Source organism: Tamandua tetradactyla, chromosome 11, assembly GCF_023851605.1.
Source record: "Tamandua tetradactyla isolate mTamTet1 chromosome 11, mTamTet1.pri, whole genome shotgun sequence".
NCBI lineage: Eukaryota > Metazoa > Chordata > Mammalia > Pilosa > Myrmecophagidae > Tamandua > Tamandua tetradactyla.
Window position 1 is genome coordinate 91,983,417 of NC_135337.1, and position 16,602 is coordinate 92,000,018.

The 16,602-nt window shown below is 41.9% G+C and overlaps 1 long non-coding RNA gene across 4 annotated transcripts in view; it reads left to right on the top strand.

Annotated features, from left to right (window-relative positions):
* Positions 1-2,114: 2,114 nt before the first annotated feature.
* LOC143650741 (uncharacterized) overlaps positions 2,115-16,602 on the top strand; it is a 50,939-nt gene continuing 36,451 nt past the window's right edge. Inside the window, exons 1-2 of one of the 4 annotated variants that reach the window (XR_013159660.1) lie at positions 12,848-13,042; positions 14,461-14,488. This is a non-coding gene — a long non-coding RNA (uncharacterized LOC143650741). Of the gene's footprint in view, positions 2,209-12,847; positions 13,043-14,460; positions 14,489-14,544; positions 15,015-16,602 lie in introns of those variants that run through there. The other 3 variants (XR_013159656.1, XR_013159658.1, XR_013159661.1) reach the window with 3 other exon arrangements.

Sequence of the window (16,602 nt, forward strand, 5' to 3'; positions counted from 1 at the left end):
TATTTTTGTTCTTAAGAAAATAATCACCTGCAATTCTGATATTCTTAACGTTTTCAGATGTATAATGTTGAAGTGTTTGAAGAAGTTGAAAGATTGCGAAATAGAGTGTTTTGGTCATGAGATTTTCATGGGATGCATTGACTACTAATCCTAATTTTGACCCACGTTAATTTCAAGTTAGCAAGCAGAAAATATCTAGAGACTGGACAGCAAGTCAGAAGAGCTTCACAGTATAATAGATTGAAAATAGAAATTTGTAAACTAAGGATTCAGTTGTTGGACAGTATTCACTTTGTTATTTCTGAAAAGCTCACAATAAAGACATTAATTGTGTGCTGTTTGCTGACAGTGTTGAACTTTACCTAAGTCCTGTGATTCCTGAAAACAGGATGGTTAAAGAAACTCCCCTGCACTTTAAGTCCTGGAAAATGGCTTGCTGCAAAGGACTGGCTCTTCTGACTTAGATAAAACTGGCTAATTTCCTCGTTCATCCTAAATGGTGGCCATCTGTATTATGTACTTGCTTTTATCCAAAGGAAAAATAAAATTCTTAACTCTATGACAGGCAGATATAACTTGGAGCCAGGTGCCTGTGCTGAGACAGGGATACAAAGGCTCTAACTTTAACACATACTCAGCAAAAGCCAACGTCAACACTGAGAATAGCCCCTCTTTAGACACAAAACATTACTTGAGCTTCGCTAGCTTCTCCCTACAAAAGAAGTGTTCTTTTCTGCCTGACCTTTTCTGCCTGACCTTTGAGGTGCTTGCAGATCTTAGGTTTGGAGTGCAAAAGAGAGAGAGCTTCTTTAAAAATGTATATCAAAGAATGTCACTCTGGTAGCTCAGAACCTTTCCTTGGCTCCCCATTGCTCAGACCCCCAAAACCCCAAATTCTTACAGTTGCATAATTGGCCCTGCATGACTAGACTCCATTACTTCAATTATTTCCTGCTAGTTTCCACCTTGCCCCACTCCTTGAACATTTCAGACGTTGGCATTCTGCTGGTCAAAGAGGATGAGTACTCTCTTGCCTCAGAACCTTTGCACTTGCTGTTCACTCTTTCTCCCAGCAATTCAGACACTCCCCAAATTTCTTAAACCTGTTTGCTGGGGGTGAAGAGGAAATATTGGGTGTAGATGACTCTGGACTTCAGTTTTCTCATCTGTTAAACTGGCGTCCCTCACCCCCACCAGCCCAAGTACTAGGCAGATGCTAGAATACAAAGATGGCTAGAACCCAAACATATGAGAACTTTCCAGCAGGGAAGGAGAATGTTCTGGTTGGGTTCACCAACAGCAGCTTGGTATGGGGTGTAATGCCCTTTTTCTCAGCAGATGGCAGCAGGTTACCAGATTTGCCTTGAAAAGTCCTATATTTTCAGAACACAAGAACGAAATGACATAGCTAACGTTTGTTAGTTTATCCACCTTTCCGCCCCTCCTAAGGGGAAAGGTGAAAGGAACTGAGATTGGCTGGGTAATACTGTGTCTGCTGGACACTGATTTACATCTGTGATTCCATGCTCAAGTGATAGCAATGATACCTAAATCAGGGCATGTTCTTCAGTCCCCAGAACTCCCCAACGTTATCCAGTAGAGAAAAGGAAGGGAAAATTAAATGATCAGTTTATAGTGTCTAGGAGTTATCCTAACGGAAATGTATAACCCACTTAAGGAGAATATTTTAAGCTGTCTTCAAGAGCCTTAAAACCGAGGGGGATGCATGGGGGCTTGATCCATTGTGAATTGGCAGATATCTTTGTTTATCTGTGGTCCTGTTGAATAGGGCCAGAGGAGGGAAGAGAAAATGAGTAAGAAAAGCTTTTATTGGACATCCTAAGGACCAGCCATAAAGAGGTGAGGTGAGGCCCCGCCCCCTTCCCCGATGCGGTCCTGTGCCCCACCCAAGGCGCCCTCCTGGCCTGGAGCCCTCCTCAGCCCCACCCACTGCTCTCAGACTCGCTTTCTGGGACTAGTCCCCAGCCGTGACCACGCCCCCCAGCCTTGGCACCCGCCCTAGGCTCCGCCCCGTAACCCTGGTACCCGTCCTGTGGCCGGACCAATTGCTTAGTACTCCCGCCCGCCCCTCCCTCCTCTGGAACCCCGTGACCGGAAGCGGAAGTGTGCATCAGCCCGACCACCCCATCTCGCGAGTTTGTCAGCACCTGCCCAGCCCAGGTGTGGCCCGAAGGACTCAGGTGCCAGGTGGGTAAGAGGCGGGGTCAAAGGGCAGGGGGAGCCTTAACATTAATTGGAGCACTTCTGTCCAGCTGGACTGCCTCTCCTCCCTGCAGGGTTAGGTCAGGTCTGGAGGGCCACTTGGGCCGTGGGTCCGGGGAGAAGGCCATTTGGGAAATGTAGTCAGGACTCATCCGTGGGGCATTTTCTTTCGTCTCCAAAGATCTCTGGCTTTGTGGGCCCTAGCAGTGCTTTTTCCAAAGTGGTTCCCTCTTAAAGGGCTCCTGTAAGCAACCCCATCTCCAGTGGGTGGAGACACATCTCCATGGAAACAGTCACAAAGCCCTCACCCAGCAATACTGAATGAGGGTTAAAGGACATGGCTCTTCCAGGGTCCGAGCCAGATTTAGTCCAGCACACTTGCCTTCTGAAATAAAGGATGATAAGGTTAGCATGAACAGCCATAAGGATATTATTTTGATATGATATAAAAATCTTTGTCTTCAGACAGAGTACCCAGATAGTTAAGAAAAGCTTTTTATAGCCTTTCACTAGGAGCAGTTTAAAGCAGCATTGACTATGACAGAATTCTTTTTTGGGGGGTTTATGGTCCGGGAATCAAACCCTTGTCTCCCGCATGAGAGACGGGCATTCTAACCACTGAACTACCTGTGCACCCCTGACAGAATTCATTTTTATAAATTCATTTTTATGACTTCTTATAGTCAGCAGTGACTACAAACAAAACTTACTTTCTCAAACTCTCCACAATTATTCACGTCCATCTAGCGCTTGTAGTCAGCAGTGACTGCAAACCAAATTCACTTTTCAAACTTTCTGCTACTTTCCATATCTTCTCTGTGAGCCATGACTACAGGTAAAAAATCCACTTTCATATTAGGAAGGAGTATGTTAGTTAACGTATTGCAAGACTGTTTGCTCTGATGCAGTTGGAGGTCAGTAAGGTCAGATTTAAGGCATTCTTAATGATATGGGGACTCTTTTGAAACCCTTGGGGAAGGACTGCAAAGTGAACAGGACAGGAATCCTATGCTTAAGTCCCCGCTATTTAAAAGCAAATAGGTATTTAGAATGATGATACATTTTTAAAATACATTTTTTTTAAGCTCTAGGACTGAGAATTTAAATGCAGACAAGGGCCACTCAGGAGCTAGCCCTGGGATTCCTTCATCCCGTAAGACCAGTTTATTTGCTTAAGGATCTCCTTTGAGATGCCAAGAGGCCTTGATTAGTAGAGGCCTCAGGGTAAAAAAGGGGGTAAACATTAGCTGGGTTTACTAGTCAATGTGGCCCCCAGGGAGTGAAGAGTGTCCTTCCCTATAAGCAGAGTGGGGTATTCAGGGACAATGAGAAATTGCTGGAACACTAGAATGTGTCCAAACTTACTAAGGAGGGTATTAGTGAAGGTTCCAGCTTGGATTTATCATCTACTCCTGGTCTAGTTTGCTAGCTGCCGAAATGTGATATATCAGAACTGGAATGGTTTTAAAAAGGGAAATTTAATAAGTTGCTAGTTTACAGTTTTAAGGCCATGGAAATGTCCAAAAACAAGTCTATAGAAGTGTCTGATCCAAGGCATCCAGGGAAATATACCTCAGTTCAAGAAGGCCAATGAAGTTCATGCTTTCTCTCTGAGCTGGATAGGCATGTGGCAAACAGGGCGACAACTACTAGTTTCCTCTCCAGACCTTTTGCTTCTTGAAGCTCCCTGGTGGCCTTCCCCTACTTCATCTCCAAAGGTCACTGGCTGGCTGACTCTATGGTTCTCTCATCATTCTTTCATGGTTCTGCAGATTTCTTCATTCTCGAAAGGGACTCTCTCCAAATTCTATCTTTTATAGAATTCCAGTAAATTAATCAAGACCCCCATAGAGTGGGTGGAGACACATCTCCATCTAATCAAGTTTAATACCTGTAATTGATTGAGTCACATCTCCGTGGAGATATCTAATCACGTTTCCAACCTATAGTACTGAATAAGGATTAGAAGAAACTGTTGCTCCCACAAGATCGATTGGGATTAAAACATGGCTTTTCTAGGGCACATAAATCCTTTCAAACTGGCACAACTCCTATAACTAGGAAAGTCTAAGTGGAGGTAGTTCCAGGGTGGCAGTTCAGGACAAAGTGGCTCCAGTGTCAATTAAGAAATCAGTAATCTTACCTGCCATATCAAGTGTCACCCAAGGGCTTCTCTAGGTTGATGGTCAGATGTGAAGTCAGTGGAACCATTCACAACCTCAGATGGCCTCAGTCTTTTTCACTTGCTACTGGCCCTCTGACCCACAGTTGAAACAAGGTCATTAAAGCTTAGAGCCATGATTCTGGTGACCTCGAGGTGGCAGGGCACTTTTAACAGTGGCTGTATTAAGCTGAGCCTGTTCTCTGGTCTTTTTAACTACCTCTCTTTGCCTTCTTCTCCTTCTCAGCCTTATTGTGATTGTTAAGGACAGTCTAACAGGTCATTAATGGGGTGGGGGGCGCTGCAGCCCCTGGAAAGTTTTTGCAGCTTTCTCCTAATGCGGGGGACAGACTGGTTGATGAAATGGGTGCCCAGTAAAATCTGTTCTTTCTGGGAATATGGGTTTAAATTAATATACTTTTATTACTATTTTTTTAACTTTTAAACTATTTTTATTGTATAACATAACATACATACAAAGCAAAGAAAGAAAAAAGCAATAATTTTCAAAGCACTCTTCAACAAGTTAGTTACAGAACAGATCCCAGAGTTTGTCATGGGCTTCCATTCCATCATCTCAGTTTTTCCTTCTACCTGCTCCAGAACACTGGACATCACAATAGACTTTTTTCTTTTTTTTGAAAAATAACATATATACAAATAAGCAATAAATTTCAAAGGACATTGCAACAATTAGTTGTAGAACAGATTTCAGAGTTTGGTATGGGTTACAATTCCGTAATTTTAGGTTTTTGTTTCTAGCTGCTCTCAGGTACTGGAAGCTAAAAGAAATATCAGTGTAATGATTCAGCACTGATACTCATTTGTTAAACCCGACCTTCTCTGTATAACTCCACCACCACCTTTTATCTTTCTCTCACTCTTAAGGGATATTTGGGCTATGCGCATTCTATCTTTTTCATGTTGGAAGGGGCTGTTGATAATTCGGGGTAGGGAGATGGAACTAGCTGATGTTCTGGAGAGGCTGGCCCCTCCGCATTTCAGGACTTATCTGGTCCAGGGGCCCACCTGGGGGTTGTAGATTTCTGGAAAGTTATCCTAGTGCATGGAACCTTTGTAGAATCTTATATAATGCCCTAGATGTTCTTGAGGATTGGCTGGAATGATTTTGATTGGGGGTTGGCAGGTTAGAGTAGGTAGCAATGTCTAACTGAAGCTTGTGTAAGAGCAGCTTCCAGAGTAGCCTCTCAACTCTATTTGAACTCTCTCAGCCACTGATACCTTATTTGTTCCACTTCTTTTCCTCATTTTGATCAGGATGGCACTGTTGATCCCATGGTGCCAGGGGTGGACTCATCCTTGGGAGTCATCTCCCATGTCACCAGGGACACTTTCACCCCTTGATGTCATGTACCACATAAGGGGGAGGGCAATGATTCCACTTACAGAATCTGGCTTAGAGACAAAGAGGCCACATTTGAGCAAAAAAAAAAAAAAAAAAAAAAAAAGAGGTCCTGCAGAAGTAACTCTTAGGCATACCTATAGGTAGGCTCAACTCCACTACATACATAAGCTTCACAAGAGCAAGCCTCAAGATCAAGGGCTTTGCCTACTGATATGGGTGTCCTTAATGTTTGGCACAATATCTAGGGTTTCCCCAGTGATAAAGTTTAATAGTTCCATATATTTCATCCCATCCCTCAAGGGACTTTGCAAATACTTTTTGATTATCTGCTTAAGATACTCTGGGATTTATCCTGGTGTTACATTAAGCTATAGAGGATTAAAGCTCTCATTATTATTCTGGGCTCCCTGTGTTTGGATTGTTTGAATGATCTATCCAGACTGTTTGAGTTAGATTATGTGACACAGAAAATTTATGTTGTGAACAAAATGAACTTTCTTCCTTTGGTCTGAAAGAGTAGATGAGGTTCTAAAATATAGACAGTGTCTTCCTTACCCTTGTATTGTGAATTACCTTAATCCTGACCTGATTGACTTTATTCTTTTCTTTAAATACTGCGTTATACATATATAAAACAGCCTCTCAAAATCCAGAAAGAACAACTACCACTCTGGGCTAAATGTAACTGCTCTAAAAGCTTACAATCTAGGCACCTGTTTTCTTAAAAGATTTTCTAAATGAGACCATATCGTATTTGTTCTTTTGTTTCTGGCTTATTTTGCCCCACCAAATGTTGCACAGTTTCATTCACAGTGTTGCATGCCTCACAAATTCATTCCTTTTTGGAGCAGCACAATATTCGATCATATGTTTACACCATCATTCACCAATCTACTTCTCAGTCAGTGCATTCTTCAGCCACCTCCATTCGTTAGGCATCATGTATAATATCCAAAGTCAACAGTACATCAACACTCTCAATTTTAGATAATGTCATTGTTCCCAAGAGAAAGATGACCAATAAACACCCCCTCACCAAATAGAAAATCCAAACCTCCCCTTAACTCTTGTCTTTCTCCCCCACTATTCATCCCTGGTGTTGCTGTGGTGGTACACACTTGAGCATCTGCATCCTGGTCCCCCTAAACCATAGCCCCCCTGCAAGGACACACCCATGCCCTGACCTCCCTGTGCCTGACCTCTGTATCCCATACCCCATACCCTAATTCCCATGACTCCCACGTTCCAGGCACCCACCAACATCCTGCCTGCACACCAGCCCCCGTGCACCTGCACAGCACCCCATCCACCTCCCACCATACCCTACCTCTGCGTTCCCCATGCCACACCTGTGCTCCAAGGCCTGCCTGAGCTGCACCTCACCCCCCACGGCCCCCACACCACACCCCCAGAACCCTGCAGCCCGCAGCCCATGCTCACAGACACCAGCCTAGCCTCCCCAACTCGTGCCTATGTCTGCGCCACAACCCATCACACTGCTTAGGCTCTCGTGGCTCTTAAAGGGATTCTCTACAAAATGTTTGTGCTTTGAAAGGATCCCAGTAAACTAATAAGACCCACCCACAATGGGTGGAGTCACATGTCCATGTATATAATCTAATCAAAAGAGCCCAACCTACATTGTTGAATAGGGATTAAAATAAAAGTTGCCCCCACAAGATTGGATCAGCATTAAAACATAGCTTTTCTATGGCACATGATCCTTTCAAACCAGCACACCAGGTTTTGTATAATTTATCCTATGGTGTGAATTTCTGGGTTGCTGAGGGACTTCCCCAATTTGCATTTATTTTTTCCAATAATATTTGTGGCAGGAGCTGCAGTAAACAAATCATTATTAAAACACATTTATCATCATGGAATGGGAGTAATTGAATAAAATCCAATTGTTGAATATAAAAAGGTCCAGTAGATGAAAGGAAAATGTCCTTGAGAGCTGTGAAAACCTTTTCCTGTATTATTCTTGGGACAAATTAAACAACTATAGTATATTTTCCATAGCCTAATAGTCAGTATGCTTTGAGGTGCTCAAAGTTTTGGAATATTATGGAAAGAAAGAGGTTTTTAACCTCCAATGGAGGGAAAATACATTTCTTACATTAAATTACTAGATACCACGCTGTTAACAAAGGGTTTAGTTGTAATGAAAATTCCTTATCATTCTTAGGCAAATGTGGAAGAAAATGTTGGTAACCACAAAGCAAACACAGCAAGAGACAGTGACTTTCCCCTTGCTCAGCCCCTCCCCACGTATCTTGAGACACTGATGATGGTGCATCCATTGCCTCCTCTAGGCAAATGGGGAGCCCCTTGAACCCACTCACTGACATGGAAAGGGAGTTGGTTTAGCTTACTGATGGCAACACTATCATATGTAACACATCTCTCTGGAGGGCCATCGCATATCACCTGGCCTTAAATACCCCACTTACCCTTGATGGTGGATTATGGTCTGCAAAAAGTTGGCAGAGCTGGAAGCAGTCCAGTTAGCCCTCCAGGATGCTCTGAGCCACAAGTTGGCCATTCTCCAAATCTTCACTGAACCTTGTTTGGTGGCCAAAGGGCTGGCAGGGGGTCAGGCCAATGGCCACAGAATAATTTTCTCATAGAAGGCCCTAGAGGGGGGCTCCACATTTGAAAAATAGCTCAGAGCCTCACCTATTTCTGTAACTGAGAAATGAAGAATTAACAAATGATTATGATCACTGAATCATTATATAGATGTTTTTCTTTCTATATTATAAAATAGGAAGAAAATTTATTTTTGTTAAAAATATTGCAAAAGACACAAAAGTCTATAAAAGCAGATTGCCCCACATTGCTGGGGCCTCTTACCTCTCACCTCTATTTTCTTATAAGAGTGCCTGCATGTTGTCTCATATGCATTCTTAATAAACTTTGACCTGCTTACTCAATTTGTATTGTGCTCTTGAACTCTTTCTCTTGGTACGGGCACAAACCAAGGACCCCAAATTTGGCAACAACAGGACTAGTTTTAAGTTTGATTATGGCACCCCTATTTAGGCTGATAACTTACTTGAACCATAATGAACAATTTGAATATGTCACTAAATATCTTGACTACTTAGAATATAGCCACATTAAAAAATGATGCTGAGTCATCACAGGGTGGATTGTAATGGCATAAAATAAATTATATGTGGTGCGTACTAACTTTTGCCTAGTCACAAGTTCCCCATTTGAGTGAACTCCCTGACTAGCCCTGATCTGGGCATAACCACAACTAGCAAGGCATGCATCTCCATATGGTTTAGATGATAAGAGCTGCCCTAAGCTTTCCCTAATGGCCCCTAATACTTTTTCTCTGAACAGCCCTTACTGCTTCTTTTCCAAACAGCCCCTTGCCCTTTCATGCCACATAAAGTACTAGCAAGGGCTATATCTCCATTTGGCTCAGATGATAAGAAGCTACCCTAAGCTTCTTCAAATGGCCCTTGCCACTCTTGCTTTTCAAGCCATATATCTTGAAACTTCCAGTCCCCAGTATCTACAGGAAAGCCCTACCCCACCTTTCTGGGTCACAGTAAAGGCAAGAGCTTGGGGACCCACATGTACTCTTCTTCATCTCATCCATATCCCCTCCAGAATCCTAGTTTAGGTAAGGCCAAGGCCCCTCTACCACTCCCATTTTCACTTTCCTCTTCCAAGACCTTTGCTATAAGAAAGCTGTCCTTTCATGCATTCTCAGCTGGCTGTGTGTATGATTGTGCCTTATCACCCAAAGAACTACTGCATAAAATCCCCAAACATCAGATCATAAAGGATTTCCAAATGATCAATGAACATGAAAAGATACTCAATTTCATTACTTAAGGAAATGGAAATAAAACCACCATGAGATAGTACTACAAACCCAACAGTGTTAAAAATTAAAGGCTGCCAGGTATGGATAAGGATGTGGAACAACAGGAATGTTCACATACCCTGTAGGAATGTAAATTTGAATGATCACTTTGGGGGACAGTCCCTAAGGTGATGTCTAGTGATTCCCTCCTGGTATTCATGTCTGTGGTGTAGGCCTAAAATTTAGGCTCCATATTATGTTCTGCCTTGTATTTGGTGAAATTGGGAGGGCCTCATCAGGCCTAACTACAAGCTCCCCTTCCAGTTGTGCTCTGGTCGATAAGGGTCCCTAGCCAACAATTTTCCTTATCAAGGGAAACAAGCACAATTCCTAGTTTTCCCTGAGTGGGTGTGTTTGGTTCCCTGCCAACCTTTGGAATTATTCAAATAAGCCAATGACATGTTCCAGCTGGAAAAAAGCTAAACTCCATACTCTTTTTTTTGCTCCCTTTTATTTTTATTTTCTCAAACCTGCTATAAAAAATCCAGGATAACATATGAGCTCTTGAGGTAATTACCCCAATTTATGTTGTCTCTTTTTACAGTAAGTTAATACAAAACAATATAAAGTGACGTTAAAAACAAGGACACAAAGCAGAGCATGGCTCGTGCACTAATGCATATATTACGTAGCTACAAGATGGGAGGGTCATATGCAGTTTTTTGTAAAATGGAAAACTTGGAATACACTTCTAAAATTCTGTTTTATGTTATGAATTAAATTTATTGAATCAATGAAACCATGCCTACAACATATAAGCACTAGTAGTAGAGCTAAGTAACAATGTAAAGATTTACTTTAGTCTTGTCCTTTCCACTATTTTTTCAACCTTGATGATCATTGAGCGATTGCCATATTCTAGGCTTTAGTTAAGCTATGAGGAAAGTAAAATGGTACATAAACTTCCCTGTGAATAAGGAAATAGCAATTAGGTGAAGAGGAGTTATTTAATGAGGAATATTCTTAGCAATTATAGATATGTATTTAGTCTACAAATAATGTTGTGTATCGTTTACAAGAAAAAAATCAGTTATGTTGAATTCGACAATTTTCAAATGGCAATAATTTTAATCATGGGGAACATGGATGAAAAGGATTGTGGAAATATGTTAATTAAACCCCACCCTTTTGATACTACAAAGCCTGCCTCCCATACAGCCCTTGGTTGTTTGCTCTTTTACCCAGATGAAACCCCCTTTTGGCCCGTATGATATGTGGTGTCCTTCTTTTCCAGGATGTGAGTAATAAATTGCTGTTGATCTCATTTGCCAAGTATTGGGTATTGAATATTTAGCCATCCCCATAACCCTAGAATAGGAATCACTTTCTCACTAACATGGTCAATAGGAGGTGAGTTAAACAATGCCTTTGTTTAAATGCATGGAAACACACACACACACACACACACCTTTGAGAATGGGCAACATCTGTGAGCTTCTAAATACAGAGTATGGCAAAGGTAATGGGAGGCCACTCGTGATTATATTGCATTGCAAAAGATTCCATCTTGCTAGAAGAATCTCTCTAGAGTCTTCCTCTGTAGCTGGCTTTGAAGAAATAAGCTGCCATGAGCCAAACAGCCAAAAGGAAATGAGTTCTGCTAACAGCCTGAGGGAGCTTGGGAACAGATTCTTCTTCAGTTGAGCCTCTTATGAAAACCCAGCCCTGGATGACACCTAAATTGCAGCCTTGTAAGACCCTGAAACAGAGAACCTAGCTAAACTACACAAACTGAAATCATGTGTATCGTTTTAAGGTGCCAAGTTTGTGGTAATTTGTTAACAGCATAGAAAATTAATACAACCCATTTGGAAAAAAGATCTATTATGGTGGGAGATGGGTATACTCAATAACCCCGAATTCCACTCTTTTGAATGTATACAACAAGGTTGGTTGCACATGGGCACCAAGAGATATACACAATTACAAAATTAATACAAGCATATTTGAAATAGCCCCAACTGGAAATAATTTAAAAGTCCTTCATCGCTAAAATGGGTAAATATATTGTGGTTGTATTCATACAATGGAATACCATTCATGAATGATGACTCGACTGCACACAATAATACGCATGGATCTCACAATGTTGACTGAAAGAAACTAAACCAACAAGCAAACAAAACAAAATGCAAACTTCAGTATTTCTATTTATCTGAAAAAACAGGCAGAATTAAAATTGTAGTGTTAGGAATGGAATACTTAGGCTGTAAAAGTATAAAGAAAACAAGGAAGTGATTACCAGAAGAGTCAGGACAGTGCTTACTTCAGGTAGGAAGTGATAGGCTCACTGTTAAGAAGGGACACATGAGGCTTTTAAGGTGGGGGCAAGGTTTTATTTCTTCATCAGGTGTGTGGGTGGTTTCCTGGGCTTTCACTTTAAAAGTATTCATCACAGAATATATTTGTTTCTGTACTATTTTTGGGGGTGGTGGTGGTGTATTTCTTATTTAAAAAAAATTGCTCTAAAAAGAAATTATTGAGTGACTTTCCACAGAAGGGCAATTTGGAGATGTACTAAAAATATTTTGATGCAGTATTGACATATGACATACTTACTTGTATATTTGTTTTCTCATCTGTCCTCCTTCCCAACTGAAAATAAACATTCTGCGAAGGGAGGGCCACAAAATTTGTTCAATGAATGAAAGAAATAGCATTATTAGGTAAAATGCTGGCACATAAAAATAAAACCAACAAGTTATAAGCATATAAAAGATCTAAACAGCGGATACCTAAAGGAAAAGTGAAAATATATTTCACTTTTTTATTGTATTAAAGGTTTAGATAAATAGAAGACAATAGTTCCCAAGATTAATATATGAGTGTAAGGCTATTTTAAAGACAATATTAAAATTTTTATGAGAATGGATCAGAAAGTTCAGAACCTAAACAGTAGTTAAGAGGGATGTATCAGTTATCTCCTGCTGCGTAACAAACCAGTTCAAAGTTTAGTACATCCTTGGCTGCATGAACTAAGAGAAAAGCGCAAGGAAAACCAATTCTTGGGCCTCTTGAAAAGAGGGTGGTACAGAGGAAGGTATGAGGTCCCGCCTCCAGCCCCGACCAATGAATTTAGTCCTGCCCCAGCGCGGCACCGCATCCCCCACCCACAATGGCTCCTGCTCTCAGGGCAAGCGCCCCACCTCCCACCTCCTCGGGAGCCTCCAGGCAGGTGCTGGATCTTTCGGCTCCTTCCATGCCACGTGACCGGAAGCAGAAGTGCCCGTTGGCTAAGCGGCGCCATCTTCTCTGCCAACGGTTTCGTGCTGTGCCGGTTCAGTCCGTTATAGGCCTCAGGGGTGGCTGCGCTGCCGTGGGTGCGCCCGGTCCTTCTGGAGGGCTGAACACCAGCAAGAAGCAGGGTCTTAGCGGGGTTGGGGGGGTAGGACTGCGAGTGGGCCAGGTGGGTTTTCATCTGGGGTGGGGAGATGGGGCTCCGGGGGGGTGGGTGGGGCCTCAGGGGTGGGAGTGGGGGGCCGGGCTTTCGGAGAGAAGCAGGGTCCGGGGTCCGAGCTCCGGACTCTGGAAGGGCGAGTGGGGCTTCGGTGAGGACTGTCATTTATAAGGGTGAACAGTTCAGAAAAGGGCGCTCAGGGGAATGACACTGAATCTGAGCCCCGAAAGCGAAAGAATAGGCCTGGTGTTGTGGATGAGAGGGAGGGAGCAGAGTGGTTGCCAGCGGGAGATTTTAAGATTGTTTGATTAGGCCTGTAGAGTGAGAGTGGGTGTGTGTCTGCCCTTGTAAGCTATTTACTGGGATTGGGCAAAATGCTATCCTGTGGAAAGGTGGAAGGAAAGGGGGGGGAAGAGTAAACATTTAGAACTGTTATAATTGCACTGCATAGAAAACCAATTGAGGAATTAAAGAGGTTCAGTGACTGAGTTACAAAAAATGGGCTCTGGTGAAGATTCATCAGTGTCATTTTCAGTGTTTGGTTGTTTTCAGTATTTATGCTGATAGACTAGGGAGCCGCAGTTCTCTCGGTCCTCTTGTGGCCAGCCCAGGACCACTCCTCAGCACCCAGCTAACCCACTTCCTTCCCTGCCCAGTGCTTCAAAGGACGACCACCCTATGGGATTCTCCATCACTGACTTGGGGGTCAGCATCACTTTGTTAGTGAATGGCCTGAGTAACCCCTACCCAATCCAAAACACAACCAGCAGGAAACTTTTCCTCTTTGCTCCAGGTTTTCTTATACCTCTACTGGGGGGCTGGGCGCTACCTGATGATGCCAAGTGAGATGCTTCTGGAGAGAAAGAAAGGAGAAGCTTTTTGCATGGAGAAGGTCACGCAGTTCCTAGGCAGTTGCATAGGCCCTCAGGCGAGATTCTGTGACGGCATAGGCTGAAAACCAGGAGGCTGAGATCAGGGACACCTGGAAAAGGTGGCAAAAGGAAAGGTTGAATAGGAATGTGCTCCCTACTGGGAGTAAACTTCTACTGAGAAAGAGTGGGGAGGGGATACCTTATTAACTGAAGATTGCCTAGAATGGGGTTCCAGGCCTGAGGAAGATGTTGGGGGGTGGGTAGGATGAGGAGTTTGAAATTAGGGATAATTTCTGAGGCTGATGGTCTAAAAGGGGCCCTTCAGCCAACATGAACACTCATGCCCCGTTAAAACTTGTGGCTGCACTGCCCTTGCTGACCTCACCCCTGCATTGACCTTAACCAGGCTCTGGCTGCAGGGAGGTGCCTATACTGAGGGCAAGGCACCAGCGTGGGTGGGGCTTGTTCCTTCTACCTCTCAAAGAATAAAATAGGTAAATAGGACCACAGAGAAGTGGTGACAACCAATGGTCTTGTCTTGTTTCACATTTTAAGGGGGAAGTTTTCACCTTGAACCTAACCAGTAAGTTATATTTGCTTTCTTTTCCCCATTTAACTTTCATTTGGAAAATGTTAAGGTTTAGAAAAGAAGTTTCAAGAAAAGTACAATGAAATCTGTTTTTGTGTAGATTAAAAATGTTAGCATTTGACAGTGCTTTTCTCCTTATATATATATTCTCCTTATATATGTTACATATATAACATTTTTGCTGAACCATTTAAGAGTAAGTTGAAGAAATCATAGTTCTAAAGAGATCATTGTGTCTCTTGTAAGAGCAAAAATATTCTGTTATATTACCTTAGTACAGTTAATCACATTCTAGATGCTATAGGTGTTAAGGTTCTTTTCCTATAAGAATGTCCCCTTTCCCCCCCTCATTTGTTAATATTTTAAATAGTGGAATGGATACTGAATTTTATCAAATACTTTTACTCAATTTATTGAGATGATTGTTTTTTCGCCTTTAATCTAGTTCTTTAAATTTTATTTTTATTTTTATTTGCATGGGCGGCCACTGGGAATCGAACCCAGGTCTCCGGCATGACAGGTGAGAACTCTGCCTGCTCAGCTACCATGGCCTGCCCTATTTTTATGTTTTTTTCTTTCTCTTTTTTTTTGGGGGGGGGGAATGCATGGTCCAGGAATCAAACCCAGGTCTCCCGCATGAAAGGCGGGCATTCTAACCACTGAACTACCAGTGCACCCTACGTCATTATTTTTTGTGTTTTTTATTTTAATAGATAAGTTGTAGGCACACGGAAAAATCATGATCAAACACAGGATTTCTGTATTAGACGCCCCCTATTAACACCTTACATTGGCGTGGTATGTTTGTTACATTTGATGAAAGAATATTACTCTGATAAAATTCTAATTGTACTAACTATAATCCAGAGTTTACATTAGGGTTACTTTTTGTGTGGTACAGTTCTGTGGCTTTTTTTCAAATTTATTTTAGAAAATATCCCCTTTTAACACCACAGTCAAATGCATAATTCAGGGCTGTTAATTGCATTCACAATGCTTTGCTACTGTCAACACCATTCATTAACAAAACTTTTCCATCACCCGAAGTAGAAACTCTAGAATTTAAGCAATAACTGCCCATTCTCTACCACTATTCTGACCCCTGGTAGCATGTGTCCCAGTTTCTGACTCTACGATGCTTATTGTAATTATTTTAAATCAGAGATCATCCAATATTAGTCCTTGTGTGTCTGGCTTATTTCACTCAACATGATATCCTCAAGGTTCACCTATGTCGTAGCATGCATGGGGACTTCATTCCTTTTTTATGGTTATGTAATATTCCAGTGTGTGTGTGTGTGTGTGTGTGTGTGTGTGTGTGTGTGTGTGTGTGTGTGTGTACATTTTATCCATTCATCTGTTGATGGATATTTGGGTTGCTTCCATCTTTTGGCAATTGTGAGTAATGCCACTGTGTACATCAATGCGCAAGTATCTGTTTGAGTTCCTGCTTTAAGTTCTTGTGGGTATATATGTAGTAGTGGGACTTCTGGGTCATATGGTCGTTTTATACTTAGCTTTCTGAGGAGCCAAACTCTCTTCTACAGCAATTACACCATTTTACATTCCCATCAACAGTGAATGGATGTTCTTATTTCTCTGCATCTTCTCCAACACTAATTATTTTCTGTTTTTTTTTAATGGGGGCCATTCTAGTGGGTGTAAAATAGTATCTTATTGTGGTTTTGATTTTCATTTCTCTAATAGCTAATTATGTTGAGCATCTTTTTATGTACTTTTTTGTATAAGTTCTTTGAAGAAATGTCTGTTCATGTCTTTGCCTGTTTATAAATTGGGTTGGTTGTCATTTTGTTGGTGAGTTACAAAATTTCATGATATATTCAGGATTTTAAATCCTTTTCAGATATGTGGTTTCCAAATATTTTCTCCCATTCTTTAGGTTGTCTTTTTACTTTCATGGTGAAGTCCTTTGATGCACAAAAACTTTTAATTTTGGTGAGGATCCGTTTATCTGTTTTTTCTTTGTTGCTTGTGCTTTGGGTATAAAGGCTAAGAAACCATTGCCTAACACCAGGTCCTGAAGATGCTTCCCTATGTTTTCTTCTAGGAGTTTTCTAGTTCTGGTTCTTATATTTAGGTCTGTTGTC